General features: G+C 37.7%; 1 long non-coding RNA gene across 1 annotated transcript; it reads left to right on the top strand.

Annotated features, from left to right (window-relative positions):
- The first annotated feature begins 1,402 nt into the window (after positions 1–1,402).
- LOC107077863 (uncharacterized) lies at positions 1,403–27,029 on the top strand. Its single transcript, XR_001478842.2, has 3 exons — positions 1,403–1,794; positions 7,643–7,764; positions 26,735–27,029. It is a non-coding gene; the product is annotated as an uncharacterized lncRNA (long non-coding RNA).
- Positions 27,030–27,147: the final 118 nt, after the last annotated feature.

The raw sequence follows: 27,147 nt of genomic DNA, 5'->3' as shown, positions 1-27,147 counted from the left end.
GTATTTTCGAAATGTGAGCGTTATTGAATACAATGTCATTGAAACACCCACTGGAACGTGCAGGAAATTTTAATGAAATATGAAGGTGACGTCTGAAGGGCTGACAATGAAAAGAGCAGAAAATTTGTCGATAAGTGCAAACATCTAATTTTCAGTCTGTGAGTATTCAATCAAGGGAAAAGTCTCACAAAACAAAATATTAACATAGCATTAGCATTTTTGAATTGGGCAGGTGAGTGCGTACCGGGTATATAAAGAATGACACCACTGGCATCTGTCCATTAGCCCTGGTCATAGGAGATCAAGCCAGGAGGTTAAAAGGTGAATGCAAGCAGATGTAATAGAATCAACTGTAATAAAAACACAAGAAAAATATCTAAGGTTAAATGCAGTGCAGATTTATTAACTGTAATAAATTGCAGCATACTTATTGTATTCACAGTAGAATAACCTGTCAAAGGTTATCAACTTCTTTTTTTTCTGAATAATATTTTTGATTTTATTATTTAAAACCGTATAAACAATTACTCCAAAACAACAAACAACATGTACAATCCAATGCTGCTACAGTGCCTTAGGTGAGGTCTGTGAGGTTTGTATATGAAACTGCTAGCACTCTGTGAGGATGCGTGCTTTGGAGCAGATTGGGCTGAGACACTGGAACATGTTTCCTGGCTATCGGAATCCATTAGTTCATTCACTAATTACACTGCTAATAAGCTCCCCTAGCCTCTCTCTCATGCACACAATTGATCAGTCATATCCGTGCTTTCAAAAATATAAGCCCCACTTGGGTACAAGTTTAATTAAATTTTGTAAAATGAAAGTGCAAAGTTAGTCCCTTAATGTTTCTATATTACATTTTTTCAGACATCTCTGAAATACAGACTAGGATGGGATCTTCCTTCCCTAGTTAGAGTGCTGAGGAGAATAAGGAAGAAGGACGATATCACATTTTGTTTTGGGTTGTTTTTTTTGGGGGGTGAAGGGGTATTCTTATATCTGTACCCACAGTTTCTTGGGGAGAAACACATTGTTTTAACCCAGAGGAAGTCTTTCCCCTGAAAGCTTTTCCCACCAAATACAGCAGCAGTGGCCTTGAATGATCCGGTTATACGGAGCGTCCCTGAAAAACATGCCTCTGCATTTGTAAGAAGAAACCAGTCTTGCGTTAAAATTTAACAAAGTCCAAAAAACACAAATAAAGTGATGCTCAGTAAGCCCTGCCCTGTCAGTGGGAGAGGGGACGGAAGTTGCATTATCTTTTGAACGGCATCCAACCTAAGGGAAAAAAAGAGTTCATTCACAAGCACAGCATCACGTCTTGACCCACATTACTTCCCTGCGCCATGGCAACCTTCAGCCATCTATTGTTCCAGGGCGAAGTGCGTGCCAAGGAGCGCCTGTCACCTTCCTGTGCTTCCGCCTGCAATGGCAGAGCAGAACATCCCAAATGCAAGTCAGCTCGTCAAGCCTTATTTTGTGAAATTCCGCCTCCGAGTAATATTGCACGAATCCGACGCCCTGAGATGAATCACCACAATCCAACTGCAGTGCACCCTGGCAAACATGCAGCTGAGACACCAGCCTCAGTCTGATCTTGCCAAGTGGCCTGTGTTCAGGAAAGGAAGCAGAGAAGCTGCCAGGAGGCACAGAGTCAGACTGCACAGTGGGGCGACAGTTGACAAGGACCAGGAGCTCTGCCACTCGATGGGCTCACTCTTTGTTGCTTTTGCTCCGACGAACTCAAAGGGCTCTCGGTGACTGTACTGCAGCCGACAGGTGCAATTACAGGTAATTGAGTCCTGTAGAATGTCTCAAATGCCAAGAGCTAAGTGAACAGAATCAGCTAACGATCAGGCTTAAGGCACTGCAGCATCGCAACATGTGGGAGGATTAAATCAAACACAACTTCTGTTATTCTGAACTGCAAAGCCGAGAGCATTCATTAATATGTTAGGTCTCTCACCTGTGGATATGAAATGCTTATTCCCCAGAAGCTACCACAAGCTCCGGGGAATGGGAAAAAAAAGTCATAACTGCATGCATGATGTATACCTCGTCACATTTTTTCAGAATGTGCATTTGGGTAATTACTCTTTTAGAATATATAGCACAGTGATAAGGAATAGTAAGCACATAAGGGGGCGTCTACAAGACAAAGCCTTGAAAACCAGATTGCTAGCAGCACTGAGGGTGCTCAGACAACAAGAGCACTGTGATGTGTGCACAGTGATCCTTTTCTGAGGAATAAAAGTCAGAGGGCTGGATATAAGACAGTAAAATCAAAGCCCAGCTGGATCTTGTTGCTGAGAGCTGGATTGGCGTTTCGTGCGGTTTATGTAAAAAGACTTGCTCAAGGAAAAAAATAATAATAATGTGCAAAATGTCAGCGTTTTTCCTTGCCACTGTTGAGTAGTCTGCAAACCAGGTACAGTACATGCCAGTGCTAGAACACCAGAGTTTGTATATGGACAGGTGGGTGGGACACCACCGAGGGTACATACTGAAGTCTCTACAGACACTAATCATGTAACTGCATTGTGAGAAAGGCAGATGGAAAGCTCTAAGATCTGTAACAAAATCCAGTCAATGGCACCTAAATACACTCTTCCCAAACTCCCCCACAACACAACAGTCTATTATCGTCTTGGACATGATGAACATTTATCCAAGGGTTTAGTCAATTTAAGACTTTCCCCTGTATACAGTAATGCATATTTCATGTAAATTAAATAATTTCCATTTTTCTGTTTTTTTTTTAATTCACTCATATTAAAACAATTTTTTTTTTACAGCTTGATTTAGTTCTGTTTCTGGAATTCAAAAATCAGTCGTGAAGATTAAGTTTTATTTTCAAAATGCGGCCAAAAAGCCCTTTCTCACTTCAAAGGAAATATGCTAACTCAATCGCCAGACACTTTAAGAAAGCTCAGACCTCTCTGAAAGAGCGAGATCTAGTCCAGATGTACTTTGGGTATAGGTCTAGCTAAATTAATTTTGATTTTTTTTTCTCATTTAATATAAACAGAGCCACAAGTCTTGATATTAATAAGGGTGAGATTTTATTAAATGCAGCAGAGATCATAAATACTTAATTTGCTGTTGGTAATGCCTCCCTGTGCAACCTATTTAGGATGTTTTAAAGCAAACAAGGACGCAATTTAAAGGGCACTGGCTGGACGTTGAGTGTATCAGGCCAAGCACAGTGAGACTGTCGGCTGAATCAGGCTTATATTTCCCGGGCGATAGAGTACAGAAACACTGGAAGACCGTCTTCATGGCAAACAAAAGCAAAACTTCTTTATGCAGATTTTCATATAGTTGGTGATGCATATTTTTTCTGTCACATTTAGACTATGCACATTCATTTTTTCTTGCCAATGTTTGTATGGCTTAATAGCTTATGAAATACCATGTCATGTATATAATGGTGGTCTGAAGAAGGAGAATTTCTGTTGATTCTGTGATAATATGTGTTTTCAAACAGAGGTATGCTTGTATTCAATCTATCAATGAATGTAGTGGATATACTGTACAACAACGTTTCCAGCTTGCCTTTTTAATAAGATGTATTATTATACTTTCAGTTCCCTTGTCAGGTGTCTCATATCACACAATGCAGTGATTTTCTTTTGCCATGCAGTGCCAATTATTTGCTCTATTTTCATGTCTACGAAAGTAATGATATTAATGCATGCACAAATAAAAAAATTGGGATTGTACTGTTTTTATTAACATTGCCAATATCTGATTGGATCCAATATCAGTCCATTAGTATGTCAGGTAAATGTTACACTGCATGCAGAATCTATATGTCATATTTTCAGTAATTTTTGTAAGTGAGGTGACAATTTGTCTTTTTAAGAATTTGTACTCTGTTCGCTATCCTCTGAGAAGTGTAAGAATCTGGTAGAAATGTGTTTTAACAACACCTGATGGGGATGTGAAATGCACAGAACAGGGAATAAAGGGTGTTAAATAATTTGTTAACACTTTGAAATCATGGTCATGGAGTCCTTGTGAATTTCCTTGGAGGATCTGTTATTCCTGTGAATATGAAATCTGTTTCAATGCATTATGCATAAGAGTCCACATAGAACTTCTAAAGAATCTCTGAGAGAAACAAAACATTCTTCTGGTACAATTAGAAACACAAGAAATAATCTTTGTTTATCTTTATCCTGAAACCAATGGGCCTTGCTTGCATTTATTTGAGTATTGTCTAAATCAGAAAAGAAATATATTGGACTTTTTACAGAGAACATCCATGACCAGGGTTTTATGCACAGTGTGTTATGCACTTTTACCTTATGCATATTTTAATAGGCTACATCCCCACTGGCATTTGGAAACTGTGCTAATTGACAGAAATCCTTTTCTAGATGCTGGATGGACTCAGTCTGCCTGCTCAAGCTGGTGCAACTGAAAGATTGAACTCCCTCCCTGATTCTCTGTGTGTTTTTGAAAAAGGTCCCCTTGCTCCAGACTTAATTGCTGCCAGTTCTTTTTACACGGGCAGGAATGGCTTTCAACCCAGCTATTGATGATACCTCAAAGTTTACTTTACACTTTCAAAGAAAATGTGAAGCAGTTACAGTACTGAAACTTTTGCTGCACTGCTATCATTTTTCTAGTTGCTAATTATTTCTGAATTTCAAGGTTTAGTTCTCATGCTCGTGGTACTATATATGTATGGCAGTGTTATAGGCGAAGGCACACTCAGTGCCGGCAAGTCTTTACTCAGGGGGTCTTGCTTGTGTTAATAGAGTCAGCAGGGTGCTGGACACTGCTGAGCTAATGAACTGTTATATAGAGAGGTTGGCATGTGTAAGCCTGCGAGGATCCCTGTTAATACGCATTTGAGATGCCTTAGTCAATCCTGCCAAGTCTCCCAATTTTAAAAGGTGACTCTCAACAAAAAGGATGGACAATGCTTCTGCCACAGATTAACTCCAGACAGGGGTTGGCCACTCCCTATTTTCTTGTTTGCAAACTTCATAGCAGCTCATATGATGACTTATTGATTGAGAAGTTATTTGTTTCCTATTTTTATTACTGGAGGGTGCTTAGAAAGTGTCCAGTGGAGTAATGAATCTCATTACGATAAATGATCAATATGACCAATATGATAAATGCAACCATTGGGAACATGTTTCCAGGTACAGTGGCAGTGGACACTGAATACTATGTCCTCCCACTACCAACATCATGTACACAGACGATGATGAGATGGATCTTTATTCAAGGAAATGATGATCTATGTATCATCATACATAGATCAGATCCATGGGAACATGTTGCACCAAAGTCTGATTCACAATACTGTACATATAGAAGTTTTCAGACCACAGGCAACAGGCGGCCTCCAATCATAAGCACTTACTTTAGATCATGCCTGAAATAATGCTGTTGGGACAGAGAAGAATGGCATGTTTTGTAAACTCACTGTCTAAAAATGTGATTGAGAAACCAGAAGGTGTCAAGTGGACTGATTACATTTCTGGGAATTTCAACCTGGTTTCTCCCTTGGTAGAGGTTTCTTGAAGTTTCAGCAAATTGTCAAGAAACTGAGAATGTTTTTCAACAAAAGAGTTCATGAGAAAGCCAGCTTCAAGGCTTTGCTTTCCCTTCGTCTTGGGCCACAGACTGGACCTTTGCCATGTCTGGTATTTGAACCAACCATTTCACCGATGCATGAATCACATCCTACATAATTTAATGTGGCAGTTTAAAGAAAAAGGACCACTGGGATCTCAATGAAATGCTGAGGGCGAATGTTTACCCTTCTTTAAAATGTCTCCTATAACAAACTTCACATCCATACACTGAAGAATTCAGTCTGTGTTGCAGAGCAACAACTTTATACTTGTTATTGTTTTCTATATTAATTAACATAATAGCACCTTACTATGTTAATTAATATACTATAACTAACTATACTTAAGAAGCCTTGATCAAACTCAGTTGTGGCACTGATTCAGTTCAGATACTGTAGCTTCTTACACAGCTGTAACCATCATTCTGCTTTTAATTGTAAGGCCTGATAAATAGAAACTGGGAAATAAAACTCTGCAGCTAGAAGCTGCCAAGGAAAAAAGTACTTTAGATAGATTGCGATTTTGTGCTAATTGACTATAGCCTTCCTCTCATTTAAGAGCATTAACTCTGAAAAGTCAGTTTGAAAAACTAAATCTTCTCCAAACGCTACAAAAAGTAAGGATGTCTCTCTAATCGCCCAGCGTGACAGAGCGAGTGACTAACAATTGCCAACACACAGATGGGACACAGAAGTTCAGGGAACATGTAATCTGTACTCAGGAGACACCAGAGAGAGAAGAATTGGCATATTTGGACAAATTGTCTCGGGAACTAATATCCCTGTTTAATATCACTTGGCCTGAACATACACAAAAATCTAATGGATATCCAAAGATAGTGCAGCAAGCACTTAGTTCTTGTTTTAGTGATCACTGGGGGTTTTTACCCCAACTGTTTTTCTGCCAACACTAACAACAGTTACCATTGACACACATTCTGTTTTATGTAACGGGTTAGAGGCTTTTACTGTATATCTATTCATGTTCTATCATCTAGTGAGGACTGTTCCTGGGCTGTTCTGTGGTTTGTAGCACCCTTGTTTTATCTTAAAGCAGAGCTGTCCTATCCTGTTCATATAGGGCCAGTGTGTCTGCAATTATATATAATTATATAATTTATATAAATGTGCACATTTATATGTGCAGACTGGCTCTAAGTGAGCTAAATATCCTGGTTGCTGGCTTAACTGGATCATTTTCATGGCTTCTCCAAGCCTCTCAGGTACTACTGCTCTAAGGAGACCTTGAACACTAGCAGACAGACCGGCCAGGTTTTAATATTCCAGATATTTTTACTTTGCATTGCCTTGCAAATGTATTTAGGCCTTTGTCTTACATTTTATTTTACATTTTATTGCTTTACAGCTTGCAGTAATGATGCCTTGACTTAACAATATCTGATATATAAAGTGAATATGAAGCCAAGACTCAATTTCGAAGACTGAGAAGCAGGGGATAACATAATTGAGCACAGATCAAGAGAAGGATGCAAACAATATTGAAGTCTTTGCATATCCCATTTGAGGACAGTCTACTCAATCATCAAGAAATGGAGGGTGCATCACTGCCTAGTTCCCCCATGTCACAGTCTCAACCTTTGATTTTCATCCAATTGCAAAGAAGTGCAATGGTGTTTATTATGAGGAACTGTTTTCCCAAAGGCTACACCAAAAAAACAAAGTGAAAATACAAACTAACCAAGGGTGGAAAAAAACACGAAACTTTAGTACAATAATATATACATTAACTGATTTAAAAAAAAATAGATTGTTGTAGGTAGCTCCTATTCTACGCTATGACCAACTTCCTCCTGTTTTGGGGAGCTCCTTTTCTAGGTTAAACTCCTCCCCCTAGAATATTCCACTGTAAAGAAAAAAAAATCTACAAAATAATAATCAGAATTCTGACATACACCTTTCTCGAGTGAGTACACAATTAAATAATGAACATATTATTAACAACAATAAAATGTCATAACTCCTTTTATGTATATTAATATTTTTAAGAAAATACTACCCCCTCTTAATGGTATCTTCTTACAGATTGATACACGGATGCGCAACACTGGAACAGGCACTACTTAGCCAGCCCCTGTCGCCAGGCTATGGTTTGGGTCCTACAGGTTGCGGGAGAAACCATTTTGCCGGCGAGAAATCAAAACAAGGTATTTATCTGAAACACGTGAGTTAGGCACCAATTTAGTTCATTTCACTTATAAAACAAAGAAAAACGTGTTTGGTTTGAGTAAGTGTTTCAATTTCGACCATAAGTGAACAACCTTTCTTTACCCTGTGTGTGCAAGACATTAAGTTCCAACATTTTTTTTTCTTTTTAGTTTTTGCTAACATTTGCTGTATCTTGCTCCCAAAAGACTATAATTTGATCATTTATGTATTGTATAAAATATTTAGTTTTAAAAAATGTGCATGGATCATTTTTATTTCATTCAAAGGGACACCATACTTTACGAATGGTCTGAATACTTCTGCAAGGCATAGCAGCTTGTTTCAAATAGGAAACTCATCACTCCCCCCAAAAAAATAGATATAAAGTCTAAAAAAGACTATGCTTTACTCATATGTACCTAGAGTGTCATTGTGTTGACATGATCATCCATGTACAGTATCTGAACAATAATTATTTTTTCAGTTTTTTTAAAAATACAATATTCTCAAGAGCTCAAAGCTTCCCAAAGTAATTGTTTCTTTTTATGTGATAGTTCAGATGATGTGCTATATTTTCCTGTGTTTATAACTGAGCAATTAATTTTAGCATTTGAAAGCAATGAGATATTGTGAAACTGTATCCATGTTTGATATGTGCAGTGCAGTTTGCCTCAGTAAAACACTTTGTCTTTCAAGGTGAAAGAGTCTGGTCTGACAGTTTTGCACTGCTATTACCACTAAGGAAATGCAGAAACATTTCACACACCTGAACCTTTGAGCGGGGCAAAACTGAGATGAGAATTTTTTGGGGTTTTCTTAAATTACAGAAATTCAATAATAACTGTAGTTATAGTTCAATGACCCTGTACTGGATAAAGTGGTTTATGAAATGGCTGGATAGAAGAAAGTATCGTTACTGTGTGGGCAGATGGAGATATGGTCCATAGTCTTCAGCATGGGGTGAGAGAGCCTACCTATTGCAGTAAAACCTAGAAGTAACCATGTGCAAAGCCAGTATCTAAAACCAATTAAACATAATTAAAGTTTTCATTTCAGGGATATAAATGACAACTACGAGGTCTTGTAACTTTTAATATTTAGCAATTTATTTCAGGTATGCTACTCTGATCATACCACTGAGGCACTTCATCTAAAATGCCAAAACGTATTTAAATCTTGTGAAATTGTAGCCGTCGTTAACTTGACGGTGACCTCTTCTAATAATTAACAGCATTTACAGAATAACCTAATTATGAAACATTTATAATGTTACATTTGCAATACTTCAGATACGAGAGTGCTCAACACCATTGGTATTTAGATTTTAATTAACAGCTACATTTACAAGTATTTCTAATATAAACATAGCTATATTGAACATACTTGTTTCTTGGTGTATTGCGGCACGTCGGCTGACATTAAAAAGCAGCCACAACCTTTCATTACTCAATATTTTAATCAAGTATTCAGTATTACAGTAAACTCTAGTCTTCAAGGGGGAACAAAATGCCACGAAATGACAAATACCCCTCAGTTTGTGGTTTCAGTTTTTCTGGTTCTTTCTGCCTCAATGAAGAGTGGTTCAACTGTGAGGGAGCGCGTTACCCTGCAAGCCCAGGGCATTTCGTGGTTGCCTGGTTACAAAGTGGCAAAGACAGGGGGTGGGAAGGAAAGTGGTTTTAATTGCAAATCAGGTCACTGCACATTAACCTTTCTGTTACCCTTCCCCCTACTGAGTGAATGGCAAAACAGGTCTTTGATATTTGCACATTGACAAACATACCCCTACCATCCTGTGGACCACTGTAGCCGTTTCAGCTGATTGTCTGGTAATGTGAACAATCTCAAAGGCAGGCCACAAACCTGACAAATGCACAGCGGTGGATTTAGAGTAGTTGTACTTGTAGCTGTAGTACAGTAGTAGCCCTAGTAGCAACAACAGCCATCATCATCATCATCAAAGACACTGTGCCTTTATTCAGGGCAGTGTAGAATGGAATGATGAAACGGTGTGAGGACTCGTGTGACAGTCACGGTTCCGCACGGGGTCGTGCCCCCCGCCGCCCGCTCCGGCCCCTGCACCTGGGGCGTGAACCCGGGTCACCGGCGTAACGCAACAGGGCACCAACCGCGTGAGCTAAAGGAGAGCTCCCCCAGCCCAGGCAGCTGAGGAACCTGCTACGCGCAGTGAGGGCACTGACGTCACCACACCAGCTCTGGTACACTCGGGTTTGGAACAAACTATGCACAGCTTAAGAGAAAACTGCATGCCTACAAATGACTAAGATGTGTAGGGTGAAGTAGGTTTTTTTAATTAGTTGGAGTCACTGTAGATCACAGTGGGTGATGCATAAACACGAAGGCTTATTAAAAGAGAAAAAAACGCGCAACTCTTAGCTCCAGGTACAGATGAGAAGGAGGCTGTCTGAAGTGATGAGCTCTCCTCTGCAGCCACGGGATTCCATGAGTGTTTTATGCCAGCTGAGTGTAACCCTTAAGGTTATGCTGCATTCCCTGAAGTACTAAAAAGGAGGAAAATTATAATGCATGCTGTCTTAGTCATCTCCTCCAACATGCCCCGGTATGCGCTCATCTGTATGTGATACTGACATGTGTGGAAATATCATTATCGCCGCCATACAGAAAGATGCAGTGTGCTCGGCAGCAACAGTCAGGTCTTTCACAACATTTGTGGAAAAAAAGAAATTATTTGAATTTGGCTACTTTAGCTTGGAAGCAAGTCTTAAGAACCCAATTCGTATGATATTGAATACAGCACATATTACTGTATTGAATGACACATTCATTATTTCAAATTTAAAAATACAATGGTAAGTAATGAGGGTAGTACAGTATTTTAGAAATTTAGAGATAAAGCCGAACCCAAGGAGAGACAGAAACTAGACAGTCAGGACTGACGCGTAAAGACCCAGGGTCCAGGAAAGACGTTGATGGAGCCACCCCTGTATGGGATTGCACTGTCAGGGCTACAGAGGCTGTAGAGATCATCCAGAACACTGGTGAAGACTCCAACTGCTTGAAGGAGACTCCAGTGGGAGACTGTAAATTTGCCCCCAGGACAAAGTCACCTCGCCCTGGAGGTCAGTTGGCAGCTTGAGACCGTAAGAGAGGATTTCAGCTTAGAGGACCCTTATTCAAGCAGCTGCACTAGATCTTGCCAGTAATGGGAGAGGTGTCCCTTCAAGCACCTTCATCTCTCTGGAGGTGGTAGTGGGTCTCTTCCAAGCCTCTGTTTCCCATTTTTAAAAGACTCCATTATCCGCATGGCTTTGGGAAAGCAGGCGAGCTGGGTGAAAGCTGTGAGATAGATAAACTCTGCATGTAAATTTGGATATTTTTGCAGAGGTCACTATTGGTCTGTCAGGTCCCACTGTTATCTATTTCAATGTTATTTATTTTCTTACCAGTCTGTGTTGAGAATTGTTTGTGAATGTGTTGGGTGGATGCTTTCTATTAGTGGCTTTGTTGCTTATTTGTCTTTAGTTGTATATGAGCTCATTGAACCAAATTCCATGCAACTGGTGGTTATGGCAAAAGGTATTGAACTTCAACTTGAAATCAGGTTGGAAATAACCTGTCTTTATAGACAGGTTATAGTCAGTCTATAAAGTCAGTTATGTACCAGTTTAGCTATTTGTACCACAGACCAAAAACTGCTGCTTTAGCTTTAGAGTACTTTATCACTGCATTATATTTCTCTATATTATAATTACAGTTACTGGTTTATTTACACCAGTTTATAGTACACTTTCCTATTAACTTTGTCATTTGCTGATTATTTTCAGAATAAATGGGGTGTTTCATAAGGGGGACTTCAAGCTGGCATAGACGTGGGTAGGATCTGGTTTCAGTGAGATTAGTACTGCTTGTTTTAGCTGTTGCTTTTAATCTCTGTGTTTTTACTGTGCCAATAAGCTACTTAATTTGATTTGATTATTTGCCCCACTTGCTGTTTTCTTACCCTACACACACCCACATTAATCAAGTCCCCCCACTGGCTATTGTTGAGGTGAGGATGTAGCTATGCTACCTAAACCCCAAAGGTAGGGTTTAGTGGCAACACTAAAAACTGAGCAAGGTAATACCTACTGTACAGTTGCCTTCATATCTGTTCTTATTAATAACTTTTAGACTGTAATTAGTCTACATAGACTAATTACTGTAACTGGTGGTTTAGCATGACAATCCAGATGTACAGTCAGCATTTTCTGATGGAAATAAGTAACAAAAAGAAATGTAAATCAATCAATATTGAATGTGTAAAATAAACATCTGCTAAAATAGTTCCTTGCAAAGCTTGCATTTTCACCCTCTTGCAAAGTCCATTTCTGACTAAGCTTGATTTTCTTGATGTAAGTCATCCGTTTTTGGTAAAAAAATCCTATTTTTTAAAAAATTAGTCTCTACCTTATTTCTAATTAAAACACAAGGACCACAGGTGGCAAAACAACATCAAAACAACATTTTATGGAATGAGGTGGAACAGATCAGTTCCATTTCTCTTCTTCACAGAATGGATAGCATACCTTTTCAACACAACATTCACGTTTCTGTGCTAATCCTTCTCCAGTTGAGGCAGTTTAAAACAGACCCTCTGGTTTTTTAACAATGTTCTAACTTTTTCCACGATGACCTGGTACTGTGTGCTTTGCCTTTGTGAACAGCCTCCTTAAATAACCTCTGACCTTCAAGAGGATTTCCTGAAACTTCTAGAAACTTTGGGAGGCGTTGTGAAACCACCAGAAAACTAAATCCCATTAAAGGATTAAGTTCATTTTCAGCATAATTACATGGTATGAATAATTGAACACTGTGAACTAGAAATCTGTGTAGGCCACTCAGCCAGTAAAGGCACAATTTGAGCTCCATGATTGTGGGTTTGAGTTGTCACCAGCCAACAGTGACCATGATTCTCCATGTGATGGCATGCAGGAGGGTAAGAAAGAGATTGGTTGCCTAGGGTTCTCGGCTCTCAGAAACACAGGGACCCCTGGAGGCCTCTCAGGCACCTACAGGCAGGTAGTGCTCTCAGTGAAGGATGCATCTCTCTTCCAGGTAGTGCTGAAAAGCATAGGAAGGAGCTATACTGCCTGTCATGTGTTAAAAGATATATGTCTACAGGGTGATACGGAGGAGTCCGACTACACTTCTTCATTTTCTCCCCCTTATTCAATTATGCTATTATATTCAGTGGTCCTTTTCATGGCGCTTTAATTCATAAATGTTGAAAAATCCTGTTTGTACATCTATATTTTCACTACCAAATCAACTCTTAGCTACAGCTCATTAAGGGCTTGAATAAATGTGGTGACTACTGTATTTCCAATGTGTTTATATATGAGAACTCCAGTGCTTTTATTATAACAGTTAATCATTAGTAGAAGATGATTTCTACCAGTTTTAATGACACGCATTTCACACTGTAAATACATTATAGACCATAATGACTTCAGAAATGTAATTTATTATATTAGTAATTTTAGAATGAGTATATTTATAATGGGTAATACAGAATAAATGTAATAGTTTCATAAATGTAAACTAATGTTTTCATTACATAATAACATTACTTAATTTTGTTTTAACAAGTATCTATGGTCAAACAGTGTTGCTTTTTGCTTTAGGTTATTCCTGCTAAGGATGGAGGATTTGCAAAGGAGTTTGAAACAGCCTCATCATTAGAATCCCTAGATTACTGAGGTCTGAACGACGAAGAAAAGATCTATTCCCATTCTGGATCACTTCTATTCCTTTCTTACTGTGTATTGACAGAACGCCGCTAGGAACACAGCCCCCAGCGAGAGACGCGGTGCGTTAATTTCACCACCAGTTTGCAACAGCTGAGCCGGGGTGCTTCTTTCCAAAACTGGTAAAAACAAACAAACAAACGAAACTAAATAAACGAAAGAATAAATGAAGATGTAATCCATTTCTCCACGTGAATGATGACAACTGGAAAGACAACTTCTATTTACTACACAAAAAAAAACATAGTTTATCGTTGGGGTTGTGGTCCTTGCATTACTTAGGAGATACAAATGAGCAGTCCACTCCATATTTAATGTGTCACTGCTGAAATGTTCTGTAAATTGAATTAGGTAACCATTGAAGGAAAAGTGAAGTGTGTTGTATAGGTGCCTGTTTCTACCTAGTCTTTGCCATAATGTTTGCTAAAAGTTCATATTTATATATAATATGAATTAATAAAAATCTAATTGAATCATTATAAATACAGTATGTACAAATTAAGTTATTCTGGGTTTGCTGAAGGCATTTTTCCAAAACAACTGCATCATAAAATTAATATATATTACTATTTCATTAATGAGCCAAAATAACCTTTCCTGGGTTTCTTTTCTTATGTGAGGGACAAGGCGCTGGCCGTATGCCCTCTCAATTACGGAATCAAAACTCGTCGGCTCCAGTAAATAGATACACCACTCACTTTGATTTCCTTGCAATTTAACGGGATTATTATGTATTAAACCATGAACAAATCCTTCTCTGATCTGCCGTCAAGCAGCAGGAATGACACGAGACGGGAATCAGCCGTCTGAAAAATTACAGCATTACCAATCGCTCATCGTTAGCCTGCTGCCTCAGACACTATCTTCATAGTGCAAATCTAATAACTATTAGTGCGTGACAGGCAAGCTTTTCATACGACTGGAAATTTTACACTATTTATCTAAGGCATTTGAAATCAGCTTTGCACTTCAGCAGAAGCTTACCTCTATAATATGGAAATTGAAAAAGTATGTTTTTGGTAAATAACTGTGTGAGTATAGTGTGTCACATTTTTTTTTTTGCTTGTTTTAAATTTATCAAAATAGATTCAACAACAGCAGAGAGTTTTGCAGTTCATTACAGTTCTATAGAGTACTTTATTTTCCGGTGTGTGCACCCTTTGACCTAAATACAAGAAGCAGAATTTAATCAATAAAAAATGGATCCAGCGTTGTCTACAGCCCTTCTTCCTTGAAGCATAAAATATTATCATGTCATTATTGTATATCAAATGGCTCCATTTTTGTAAAGATCCATGCTGATGTCTTGTCAGAAATATTTCACTGAAGGCTTTCTCAGTAAGCATCTCTTAGAAAGTGAAGCAAACTGCCTGGTTTCAATTTACAAGTTCAAATCATTTAACAAGAATTTACTGAATGCATTAAAAAGTGATAATTGCTCACCTGTGATTCTTTATGAATATAAATTAAACTAGTAGCTAAATATATAGAGAGATGTTTTCTGCGGTTGAATTAGCAATGACACCTGGGAAGAAGCTGAAGGACTACATAGAGTGAGAAGAGAATTCAATTAGCTGTCCTTAAATCAAACATAACAGACAGGAAGGTCACCTTCTTTACTGACCTTCTTAAATAGCACACCTCAGAAAAGACACTGTAAAATGGGGGGTAGACTGTGTAACCCTTCACAACCCTTCTTGGTCAAATGGGAGAGCTGCTTGTGTGCTTTTCCACTTACGTTTTATAGCATTGTCAATTAGTATAATTAAATTGTGCCACTTATAAAAGGCAGTGTATGAAGGCTTTAAGCCTGTGACTCTAGTGTTACAGTAGGTATGCTGGGGGGTAATATTGATGTCAATGCCTCAGAGAGGAAAATAGAGATTTTGAACTGGTTGTTCTGCAAACAAGGCTGCCTTTCCAAGCTCTTTTAGAACTAAGAACCTCCAGGGAAATGGGACTTTATTGAAATGTGAGTTTTCTACTTTCTCAGTGCCCTGTATTCTCCTCATATGCTGTTTAATTTCAAAAAGTACCCCTCCCAACAGCATCGTTAGCATTTATTTAATTCTGTGCCTTTGAGGCATTCACAGTAAGGCGGTTTAAAATATACACTCCTTTGCTATTCTTATCCAACTCAGGAAAGAATCTTCCTTCCATTTTTTTCTAAGGCTCTTTCAATCCATTATGCCCCACACTTCTTCACAAACACATTTCTCCTGTTATTATTCACTGCAAATATTGACTTCAAAATTGCCTAAAATGCTCCCTGTTTACATTATCTGCGAGAGAAGTCAAGCGGGCATTTTAGAAAAGGTTACAGTTCTGTGGCTGGAAGCTGATTTTACAGTCAGACATGATGGCTGCATTTAGTTCCTTTTCTCCTTTTTATATTCCCCAAACATTAATTCACTGATGCAAAAGGGTGCTTGCCACAATGTCTACTGAATAGTAAGTAAGAATTCTGTTCGGCAGGTGTGTTGCAACACCCAAGATGCATGTGACAGTATTTAACACGCGGAGCTCTGTCACAGCTTTTGGCTCTGGATAATGAAACTGATGGAAGAGGGGTTGAAACAGGGTAAATCTCTCTCCCCCGTCACCTTTGACAAAGTTGAAGTATCTCTTTCAGGAGCACAAAGTCCTTTCAAGCAGCTGCCAACTCTGCTCAAACTAAAAGAAGCTCAGGAAGGCCTTCTTTAGCTGAAAAAGCAAGTAAACTGAAAGAAATCACATGGTAAGCAACTCAGTGATTAATTTTTAATTATTTCTAAAGCACTAAAGACAGTGACCTGTGCTAAGACCCTGCCAGGAGAGTTTTAATGAAACATGACATTAGTTATGTTAGAATCGTTCTAGACAGCTTAGTTAATACAGACTTACCCCTTTTTCTGATCAATGCTGGAAGAGGGGAAAAACATCCCTACTGTATATCCAACAAAAACAAGTTGCTCTACAGATACCAGAAGTCACCTGCTGTTTTGGACTCCTTCATGGTTTCAGAATGGGCATTTCACAGTATTAGGTTTACCAGCCATTAGATTTGAGGGAAAAAAGATGTGTGATTTACAAAATAATGAGGGTCTACTGTGGTTCTTTCACATTCACTAATTGTCCTCGGGAATGGACTATTGACACTTTTCCTATATGGAAAAAATTCTTAATAGACATAATTCTCAAATACTTCAGCATTAACCTATACATATATTAGATGTTTGTGAGTGGTCTTAATAAGAGAGCAACAGCTGAATATGACTGCTAACTTTAGCTTTGTATACTAGACAGACTTATACAAAAAGCAGAATTAGAAGTCTGTTTAGATGGTTCTGCATTACTGGCAAGAGTTAATTCATATTCATTCCCATAATGTATGCTCTTAAAGAAACCATACCCTGAAAGGTGCTCTGTGTGGGTGTGAGACTCAGTGGCTGGAAATGTGTGGGTGCCTTAAGTGTCAGACTCTCTTCAATCACCTGCCCTGGCCAGAACAACTCTGTCTGGATTCCACTGGAAAATAGAAAGTATTATTTGATCTGACATACCATTTCTCTCTTAATCTTAACTGCATCTGAAGGAGAATTTGTTTGAGGAACTGGACTAATGATAATTCAGAACCCTGTAGAATATATACCATGCACAGTTCAGGCTGATTTTCCTGCTTGTAGAGATCCAGCATGTGGGGTTTCCTAATATTGTGACTCTTGAGAGCCAAAATGCAAACTCCATACAGACAAGGTTCCAAGGCTGGAATCAAGCCCTGGCTCCTGGAGTTACCAGGCAGCAGTGCTACCCCCCATGCCACTGTTCTGCCCCTGTGTGTCTGTTTGCATCATCAAGTTTCTTAATCTGTTGCAGGACAACGTCCTCTCTAAGACTTCCACAACCTTATGCTATTTGTTCCCAAAGATTCATGTATTTCATCTTGCTATTTTATGGGATGCCATCTTTTTGGATCCATTTGAGTTTTTCCTTGCCCAAATCAGAACCCATTCTCTTTGACATACGTAATATTCTGTATATGATGTACTGTACAGTATACTGTATACAGAAAAAAATATAAAAATATAATTAGAACCTGCTAATTATCCAGAAAATAAAGGAATACACATTTTGGACAAAAAAAACAAGAATGTTTTGTGGGAAAGTCTTGGAATTCTACATAGATGCTAGATTTAGAATAACTTGAAGGAAGTGTGTAGATGATACCACACAACTAGGATTAGCAATTTAGAGGCTACAAAAAGAACTGATAGAGACATAGAACAAATTCAGGGCTTGGCAAACACCTGGAGATGAAATTTAATGAGGAGAAGTGGAGGGTGTTGCACGCGAAACATAAAGAGGAAGTATAAACTGGAAAATACTTAACTGGCTTCTTAAGTGAAACAATTAGGTATTCATGTAGATAAATTAATCTCCTAATGTAGGAAAGCAATACAAAGGCAAACAGAATGTTAGGATATATACTTAAAAGTGTAGCATTTAAATTAATTGCAATTTAAAAAAAAAACGTACAATGTACCTAATTTAGAATACTGTGTAAAATTGTTTCCTATCGACTATAAAAGAGAACTTTGAGGAGATTTGATTCAAGATTTTACAGTTTAATCCACAAAGGCATGAATAGTGAAATATGAACCAAAGGGCACAAATGGAAATAAGAGTGAAGTGTATCTAAAACTGAGAGCAGGACGAGCATCTGTACACAAAGGGTTTTGGGAGTATGGAACAAGCTGTCCATCCATGCCATTAAAGGCGATACCCTGGCATCTTTCGAGAAATGGCTGAATGAGCTCTGCAGACTTATTTTCTACTGAAAACAAAAGAGCTAATAATAACCCAAGACCCGGCTCTCTTTTGTTAATGTTCTTACTGTATGTTAAATGAGGCTTATTTAAATAATGCCAAGTCTGACAAACCACAACAGCCTGTGAAGCCATTGTTTTTGCTGCTAATTATCAGTTATTCCACTAAACCTGTGAGGTGGTCTATTAAAAATACACCCTATAATATTTCATACTTTATATATATCTATCTCAATAGATAAAATATATTTAGAATACTGAATACTAGTGGAAGCATAGAAGTTTCTCCATGTTAACACAGTATTTTGAAGTGCAGCTGAAATATTTTGCAGACAAATTTTTTTAAGGTTAGGGAAGATGATAGGCTTAAAACAGTAGGCTTAAAATATGTCAAATTTGTGACTAAAATTAGCAGTCTTCATTTCCAATAACCAGCACTTATGAAACACATCACAGATAAATTGCGTTTCTCACAAATATCTTTTAATCTGTTTATGTCTTACTTTACTGGGCTTACTCTTCTGTAAGTGTATTAATTAAATTGGAATCTTGTGCATTTCTTGTCCCTTTTGACAATATTTTTAATTAAGGATGGAACAGTTTGCATTGTACAGCATCACAACTTGCATTAAATTTAATAAACTCACCTTTTTAATCAGATATTTAACACACACTGTTCATTGAATTCAAACATCTGTTTTTAATGTGAACATTTTAATCACATACTGTAGCTTGCAAAACAGCAGTATTCTGAAAGTAATGCACAGATAGGGGTGCGCCTTCAGTTTGGACCTCCTTGTGTCCATGGACGTTTAAATTTAGAAATAATCCCCGGTACGTAGTGCTTTCATATGGTAGGATGATATATTTTATACTTTGAAAAACGGCACTCATGGTTAAAATGGATTTCTGACTGCATGATGTAATTTTGTCTTAAGGATGCTGTTGACCTACCACTGAAGTGTCTGGCTTGAACCAATGATCATTTTCAGATGGAAAGTCATGATCAGTCACGAGTGGGCTTGGTCCAATAATACAGAATTAAGACTGATGTACAGTATTTGCTCTGATTATAAAAAGGACTTTTGGAAGACTTTGCCCTTTTCTATTACGGATGTGTCTCTCCTCCCACTTGGACCAAACTTCCAGAATGTCTGTAACAAATTAGGCTCCTCATCAGCGTCTTGGTTGAAAATTCAAATTTATTGATTTTACCAGTAAGGAGAAACCTTGAGGTGCATCCAATTTTCGATTGTGTCCTGGCAAGACACAGCAGCAGTTAGTGAGTATAAATCTGTCCTGACTGTTACAGATGAGGTCTGGCTCTCCAGAGCAGTACGGGAAGCAGTCATGTATACGGAATAAGTACATTCTTTCAAAGGTAACATCGCCCTCACTGGTTTTGATTTCTCTCTGTCTGCGACAGCTTTGACATTTTGGTGCCGTGACTTAGCAGTGTGTGGAACCCATACTGCTGTTAAATGATATTCCTGTTAGGTGTAATGGCTGACTGCAATAAATAAAATAAAAAAAAACCCATCAGTCCCAAATGCTCTTTGCTAAACCAAAAGGGATCATCCAAGTATCTAGAGCTCAATTTGAGTTCACATTATTCAAGCTAATAAGCCAAGCACCTGAATAATGATTCTTCTTATAGGTAATTCATATTCCCAGACATCTCTGCTCAGCAGCTACTACACAAATAGGAAAAGGGAATAAATCACGACTACAGTAGAGTCGAATGAAATCCAGCAATTTCTACCAAAATAGCACAAGAGCAAGGCATGCTCCTGAGTTGGAGGAGTCAGCTGTATGCCTGCCTGTCTTAAGATGGGCTGCAAGCATGAAGCATGAGACTGAAGAAGTGGATTATTATAGTCTTTATTAATGCAGAAAGACGGCATTCTTCTTATTTTTATCAAACTTATGTTATGTCTACCTATTTTTTAGAACCGTAAAAATATCTATACTTACTTCTGCAGATGTAGCACAGGTTCTTAAATGTGGTCCACAGTATTCCCTGTGCAAATCGTCTGAGGAACAAGAGGGAAAGACCATCTTGTCAAAGCACCAGAGGCTGGGCATCTTGGTTAGGTTCAGTCACAACAGGCACAAAGTGGCCTTAAAAAATGTGCGTGACAAAACCGATTTAGTTTAAAGAGCTTAGGTACAAAGAGCAAAACAAATGACAAATAATCCAATAAAAGGAACATGGAGGTTTCAACCTGAACCTTGAAACTGTAATCATGGGTTTTGAAACTATACAAAGTTGCAACAATACAAAAGCAGTGATGTGCACTTGGTTGCTGGTGCACCAGAAAAAATATTTCTACTTAAGAATGCAAACAAATCACTAATTCATACTTTGTTTCTTAGTGTGTTTGTTTTTAATCCCTTTTTAATTTCAGTAGAAACACTCAGGTTTTCTTCTCTGATACATGAGGGAAAGGAAAAAAAAATAGTCATATGCTGGTGCTAAGATTCCGTAAACAGTAGATAGTGGTGTTTATGGCTTTTATACTAGCACATCATTCACATAATGAATAGCAAATACAGTATATTTGTCTTCACTTACAGTAGGTGTAAAATGTATCCATACCCTTGATTAACTGCAACTAAAAGTTCATTTACCAGAAATGTACGCATATCATCGTTTTACAACATTTATCAGTTCAAACGTCATAAAAATGGATAAAAAGAAAATATTTAATATATCAACAGTATAATAATAAAAAAATAGTTGTTTACATCTTATATTTTTAAATGTATTCAGCCCTGTAAATACATAAAAAATGAATCCTTGATATGTTTAGTCTTCTGATGATTTCAAAAAGCCTCCAAAAGTTTATAAAAGCTTCTGGAAAAGTGTCACTGATTGCTGGGTATTAACAGAAACTGAACCCAGAATCAAAATTCAATATGGGAAAAGCAAGAGACTTGCTTGGCTATCTAAAGTAAAAGATAACCGGCTTCAACAACTCCAGCCATAAGTAATTTGACAAGACACTGCGTTTTCAACTGTGGGATCCATTATCGGGACATTTAAGGTTAATCGGGTGCTTCCTGGCTCACCAAGTATATCGGAGCCAATGCAGGGCTCACAAAATACTGATTGTTAAGTTATGCAAGAGTATTAATGAATTGGAACAGCATGCATTTACAAATGTTTTTGAGATACTCTATTTAAACGTACAATATTGAAAGTTATACGGATTATACAACTGAAAGTTATAAATACAGACAAATCACATAGTTTTTGTTTCTATCAAAGAAATTTGAATGTACATCTGGATTCGCATGCTAGATACCTTTAAATGTGTTAGAAGTTTAAAACAAAGTTTAAAGCACGGCTACTCTATTCAAACATAAATCCCCAATACATTTAATTAACACTGGCTCCATCCTTCAGATAAGATGTAAAACCGAGGTTCTGACTCTCCATGGTCAATAAAAATCCTGGCCTTTAACAATTGTGGCATCCTAATAATCCCAATCATTCAGCAGGGTTCATTACTCTGCTCTCCTCCACACCGATAGCTGATGTGTGGGAATCACACTGGCACACTCTGGCTGCCGTTATTAATTATCATTACTAACACTGCTAAAATGCATATTAAAGATTTATTTTTTCTATTAAAAAAAAACTAAAACATACCCTTCCAATACACCTTAAATAAACCATTGCCACTACTTGAAGATTTAGTTGAAATTACTTCACCATTTCACTTCAGCATACCCAGATAAAACTGTAAGCTATAGATTGTCCAGGGGTGTCAATAATAATAATATCTTTAAATAGATTTTATTAGAGGACAGTGAGTAACCCAATTCATAGATTGGCATTATTAGGAGGCCATAATTGGAAAAGGGCAGAGAGAAATTTGGCTAGGACACCTGGGTCACACTCCTACTCTTTTTGAAAAACACCCTGTGATTTTTAATGACACTGTGAGTGAGGACCTCGGTTTTACGTCTCATCTGATGGACAACACCTTTTTTACAGTATAGTGTCTCCATCACTATAGTGGGGCACGAGGACCCACACAGACCACAGGATTAGTGCCCTCTACTGGTCCCACTAACACCTCTTTCAACAGCAACCTTATCTTGCCCGGGAGTCTCCCATCCAGGTACTAACCAGGCCCACCCTGCTGAGCTTCAGTGAGCTGCCAGTTCTGAGTTGCTCTTTTACGTATATTTAAGAGATTTTTAACAGCTGCCTGGGTGAAATAAAAAAATCAAATTAAATTAATCCTCCTTTCCTCTACTGTGCACATGATCCAGGAGAGCCCTCTAAGGATGTATAAATACAACCCTTCTGTTGGATATTTGGAATTATGTACAATTATGCATCTCAGAATCTTTTCATGTACCAGTGAAGAAAGGCAGTGTTAAAAGCACAAAGCTGGAGTAGCCCTAGTTTGCAGTATCAAAGCATGGGGTGTTGCCCTTTAAAGAAAAGAAGCATACAGCTAATTATGTTTCATGAATATGTTAAGCCAGCTTGGACAGGAAAGGCTGGCATCCAGGCAGTGCCAACTTCCTTTCAATATACAGGTTAAGCTGATAATAATGTTGAGGGCAAACGTGCAAATTACAACGTTCAAATGAGACACCTGTCTGACAGCAATACAATTTACTGCGCATGAAGAGGATCAGTTTGTAATATGTATGTTATTGTTTCTGAATCAGTTTAATTTGTGTCTTGACCCAGGCAAGGAGGGAAAATAATTTTCTCTTTCTGTTTGATAAGTAAATTAAATTCCCATAAACTGTCAGGGCAGTTTTCTTCCGTCTACAAATGCTTTCTTTATTTTCAAAATGGTATGTTAAAGCTATGGCATTTTCCGACAGAGGATGTTCTAATTTATGTCCGCTTGAATGTACAATGGCAAAACTGAGAATTCTAAAAAAATCACTTACTGATACATTAATATAAGTAGAACTTAAAAACAAAGATTTAAATCAAACATAAATTTTAATTCTCCTTGAAATCCTTTCCATTGAATTACTTTCAGCATGGCAGTAATGGGATGATTTCTTGCCCAGTAACTGAGCCCTGGTGAGATCATGCACATCAATAATTAGAGTCTTCATTGTATATCTGTTGTTTGCCCAGACATCCCACTGAGCTGTCTCTCTGTCTCTCTGGCTGTTTTTTTTTTTTAAGTCCTCCAGGGTCCATTCACCTTTGAACAGCTAAATTTGAACCCAGTTTTCTGAGGGGCTTGTGAGCAAGCTCTTGCTTTTTAACAGAGCAGTTCGGTCCTCTGCCTTTGAATCACAGTGTTTATCTACAAATCCCATTTCTTACACTCCACTCCAGTGCATCTACTCTTAAAAAACAATCAATATCCCTGCCATCAAAGTAGTCATCCTTTCAAGCAGAAAAGAAGAGAATACAGCAAACATAACACAATATAATTAAACTTGAAGATGTAGGTCAGGAAGAATAGGTCACTGATCTTTCTTCAAATTAAAGTGACCAAGAGGAATACTAGAATATTATATCCCTCATTGCACCATAAAGTAAATGCCCAAAGGCATGTTCACTTCAGTACATTCCCTTTTCTGGTGAGCACAATGGCTTTGTGATGCTAGCTGAGAAACAAGGGTTATTTTAACCCTTAATAACAGCAGGTCAAGAGGTCAGATACTGCGGCATACAGACCAATTAATAAGTGACTGATGTTTGGTTATTATAACCAGCTCTTTTGTTTGAGATCATTTACAATTTCAGATAAAAAGAAATTAATTTTCTTATCTGTGCACATACCCTCATTCTTACAAAATGCAAATAATAATAATAATAATACCTGATAACTGTGAATATGGATAATGCATTAGAAATATAATGAAGATAAACAATGGTAACAGAAGTCTAAAATACCACTCACAGCGAGGAGTGTATGATCCTCAGTAATCTACCTGTATAAAGGAAGCTTTCTCCAAATGCATGTTCAACACAGTTAGTTCCCCTAGATAGTGATAGTACAGTTTTTGGTATATGTTTATTTATGATTATTTTCAGGGGGTGAAAATCTCTTGGATCAAAGCTGTACTAATAACCTATCTCATTTCCAAACCAGTGTCAAAGGCTTGTGGGGTAGAGTCTCATTATTATTCTGTGTCAGCAGGAGGCAGGCTGCCTGGCTTCTCAGCACAGGTTCCTGGAAACAGCCAGTGACACTTCTAAAGCAAGGAAACCTCAGAGGAGAGCTTTGCTCCCAGTGATATTTGCTTTTCTCCGTAGAGTTAGAATGGGGTAAAATGAGAGAGAGAGAGACTTGTTAGGAAAATGACAACAGCAAACAGCCCTGAAAGGACGGAGAGGCCCAGAGTCCTCTTCCCTTTTTGATGTGATTAAATGGTTTGCATAGAACTGCTTGAGGCTTTCCAGGGTCATTATTTTCAGTAGCAGAGAACTTAACCTTTTGTTCATTACATTGGGGCTAATGGACTTGCCTACAGGAAGAAGAGGAGTGTTTTACTGCTGAAGAAACACACACGCAGCATGAACTACAAAACCTTCCACTGGGCTGTATTAGACATCCTGTACATTTTAAATTATAAATCCATAGAATCAGGTTGCCATTTACGTCAGTGTTAAATAATGAATGGATGCATAGATTGTTTTAACTTAGTCTTAACTCCTGAACAATTTATGATCTGAGATACAGTACAGCAAGTGTGCAGCATTTAACTTGTGAGAGAAAAAATGTTCAGTTACTCACCAGTCAAAATCTATAATGTGTTGAAATGCAATTTTGATTACATGTTTTCAAACAAATGGAGTTGGAAAGAAAAGTTCAGAAGAAGGTCAAACTCTAATCTCACCCATTTCAACCTATCTTTGTATAAAAATCACATTTCTTGTTGATTTGACTATCTTTGTTTCGTTGTCATACCCCTCCATCTGTCCTGTCTTAATCTTTGGAGCAACATCTCATCTCAATCTCCATTAAAAAGGGATGTAGGGGGTTAAAATAGTCTCATCCATATTCTCAGACAGGTGAGTTACCCATCAATAGCTCACTGCTTGAATCACAGCTCTTCTCCGGTTTGACTGAACTATTGAAACACAGTTTTAGGAAAACGTGCCTAATATTAGATTTCTAATATTAGATTTCTTTTTTAAAATTGTATATGTACAGTAGTAGCAGCAGTAAACAGATTGTTTTTGAAGAAGTTCATCTTTTCTATGCACATATGATATTGTAAATTAAGATTAGGCATCAGACAGTTCGTCTTATTAGTTGTCTGTAAGTGGAGTTTTAAGAGGAAAGGACCTACTGCTTTTTGACCACAAGGAAACTTACATCTATCAAAGGTCACTTTGAGGTCACCTTGGGGTGGTAGTTTAGCAACTGACAAGATTTAAAATTGAGTATAGATTTATGCTATACTGTACAACTGATTTGTGCTTTTTAATGTAAGCTGTATGATGCCATCTACCTTTATATATACGCATCAAAAACTGTTTTTCAGAGAAGCATTTTCTGTTCTCCAAAGGCTTCTTTAGACAAAATAAACTTTCTTTTGACTATTTTTCACCCTGAGTTGTTGGCTTTTAACTGTATTTCTGTTCCTCAAAAAGAACCTTTTCCTTTACCAATGGAAAACGTGTTTCGTTGCCATACTGCAATACAAAACCCAAATTAAATAATTTAAAAGCTTCAAAGAAGACAGAGTCTCGGTCAGATGTTAAACCAAAAAGTCAACATTTGTCGCAACTGTTACACTTCCTGTTGGTATGCAACTTTAATTTGTAGAAAAATGATCCTAATGTGGCAAAATAAAAACAGATAATGAATACAGAATTTTATGATATTTAGGGTTGGTAACTGGAGTTTCATTTCAGATAGAAATATCTGAATAAAAACTAATGAAAAGTGAAGAGAATTAGAGTACTGCCCCAGTTATGGAAAAAAATATAAAATATATACATAATATATATTTAGACATACAAACCAAGTGCAGCTGAAGACAGAAAACTATGAATTTCAAAGGGGAGCGCAAAAGAAGGAGCAAATCTACTGTATAGAGGTTTTTTTTCCCCCTTGTAATTTAATTGCCATTCATTTATATAATTCACCTTGTAAATGAGATTTCATTTAAAATGCAGTAAATTCTTCGGCACAGTAATGAATCCAAGAACTGGTAACGAAACCTGCTGTAATGTGCTTCTCATATATATTATGACTGACAACATGTTCATTTAAAAAATACTCCTAAATCTATTCACAGATTCCCCTAGTGACTGTAAATTGACACATCTAAGACCTAGAAAGAAGATGATGTCCCTCTTGCTACACTAGAGTTAATTGCTATTATAATGGATAAATGCTGAAAAGACATGCATTGCTACATGTGCTCTTAATTATATTCCATTACAGAGCATCCCTTATGCAGATCCAAGACGTGAGGGTCTCCAAGGCGGGGAGGAAGAAATGACTCGAAAGGCTGAAGTGAGCTTGTGGTCTTTATACTTCAGTATAGAAGTAGAAGTTGGGTCTTTCCGCAGATTCAAAGCAATTTGACAGAACGACTTTGAAGGAACCCAGAACCTTCTGCTACAGACTGCAGCGCAAAGTCCCTTTGGTCACGTTCCAAATTCAGGAGGGGTCTCCCAGCACCTTCTTTATTTTGTTTAAATGCATAGTATGTAATTAAAAGAAGAAGAAGGGTGAAGGAAATAAAAGGAGGAATTTATAGGAAAGTTAATCTTATGGGAGTGGGTTATTTAAAAATACACTTGAAATGCCTCTTATTTGGGGCAATGTTGAAGCTTGTACCTTTTAACAAATCC

The sequence above is a fragment of the Lepisosteus oculatus genome, chromosome 8, assembly GCF_040954835.1.
Source record: "Lepisosteus oculatus isolate fLepOcu1 chromosome 8, fLepOcu1.hap2, whole genome shotgun sequence".
NCBI lineage: Eukaryota > Metazoa > Chordata > Actinopteri > Semionotiformes > Lepisosteidae > Lepisosteus > Lepisosteus oculatus.
This window is presented reverse-complemented; position numbering and strand designations above follow the sequence as displayed.